Source organism: Sinocyclocheilus anshuiensis, unplaced genomic scaffold (genome assembly GCF_001515605.1).
Source record: "Sinocyclocheilus anshuiensis isolate Anshui unplaced genomic scaffold, SAMN03320099.WGS_v1.1 scaffold135, whole genome shotgun sequence".
NCBI classification, from domain to species: Eukaryota; Metazoa; Chordata; class Actinopteri; order Cypriniformes; family Cyprinidae; genus Sinocyclocheilus; species Sinocyclocheilus anshuiensis.
The window spans coordinates 318,686-320,522 of record NW_015552564.1 but is presented as its reverse complement, the minus strand read 5'-3'; positions in this window follow the sequence as shown (position 1 = coordinate 320,522).

Genomic DNA, 1,837 nt, shown 5'->3' with positions numbered 1-1,837 from the left:
CGGCTAGCTAACCATGTGCTGATTAGCATCTTTGAGCTAGGTTCAAAAGTATCTAAAATTATCACTACTGAAACAGTCCCGACCGAAATATTCGGTGAAGTTTCGGTTGTGACATCATTTTTTTTTTAGGGGTGTTATTCCATAAAATGGAGTTTTTATGTGCATACAACTGTGCCAAAAAGCATCTAAAATTGTCACTACCGTAACAGTCACGACCGAAACATGCCATAATTGTTTCGGTAGTGACAAAAGGACACAAACATAGAGTTGTTTTATATATAGCTGTCCTGAACCTTAACCCTTACATTTCAACTTATGAAATTTATATTGTTTTTAAAAGATATATTTAAACAAATAAATAAAATTAAGTTCAATTTCTTTGTAAATTATGAAACTTTATGTAAAAATAAAAATGTCACAATGGAAAAAGTGTATGTTTTAGTCCATTGGCTGAGACTGATTTTAAGTACATAGATAGGTCCCATCATTTTGAGATAAATGTGTTCAAAAGTCTGTAACTTTAAGGAATGTCACTTCCAAACACCTTTTTTCTGCAATTAAGCACACTTTTTTTGGGGTGTTATTCGATAACATTTAGTTTTTGTGTACCACTGTTCAGAACTCGGCTAGCTAACCATGTGCTGATTAGCATCTTTGAGCTAGGTTCAAAAGTATCTAAAATTATCACTACTGAAACAGTCCCGACCGAAATATTCGGTGAAGTTTCGGTTGTGACATCATTTTTTTTTTAGGGGTGTTATTCCATAAAATGGAGTTTTTATGTGCATACAACTGTGCCAAAAAGCATCTAAAATTGTCACTACCGTAACAGTCACGACAGAAACATGCCATCATTGTTTCGGTAGTGACAAAAGGGAACACATAATCCTTTATTTGGGGGAAATAAACAAAATTTTACTACGTTTCAGTTAGTATGCGAGTTAAAATTCTGTAAGGAGATGTGGTTGCTACCAAAACATTACTGTCACAACCGAAAATGTGCAGTCACAACCAAAACATGGTATGTTTTGTCTAAAATCAAGAATACTGAATTATCAATTAAGATGTTATGATAGTTTTTGGTTCAGTGTTTATTCGAACTAATGAATCCTTAATCTGTATGATCAACTTTTTGCCTTTTACAAAGAAAAATTGGGTTCAAAATGCAACAAATCTCATAAATTACACTTGAAATATTGTTAAAATTGTAATTGTTATTGATGTACCTCTGAAAACTTTAATAAAATAGCAAAAAAATATATATATATATTGTTTTGTTATTGCTTGTTTTGTTTACTTTGTGGAGACGTGCTGATATCGCGTTTGGTCTCAATCAATTAAGATGTTATGATAGTTTTTGGTTCAGTGTTTATTCGAACTAATGAATCCTTAATCTGTATGATCAACTTTTTGCCTTTTACAAAGAAAAATTGGGTTCAAAATGCAACAAATCTCATAAATTACACTTGAAATATTGTTAAAATTGTAATTGTTATTGATGTACCTCTGAAAACTTTAATAAAATAGCAAAAAAATATATATATATATATTGTTTTGTTATTGCTTGTTTTGTTTACTTTGTGGAGACGTGCTGATATCGCGTTTGGTCTCGTTCTGTATCGTGTATCTTGTCAGTGTCTGCGCTTGCTTGGCCATTTGTTGTGGAAAAAATAAGGAAAGTGTGTCCAGCTGAATTAATTTAGTTAGACGGGTATAAAAAAGCTTAATTTACCGCGACAGAGGTCGCGTGAAAGCCTCCTCGTGTGAAGACCAAAGAGTGTAAAGACCATCGACTCTACCGTGCGACTCCACCGGGCAGGGACACCGGCAAAGGATA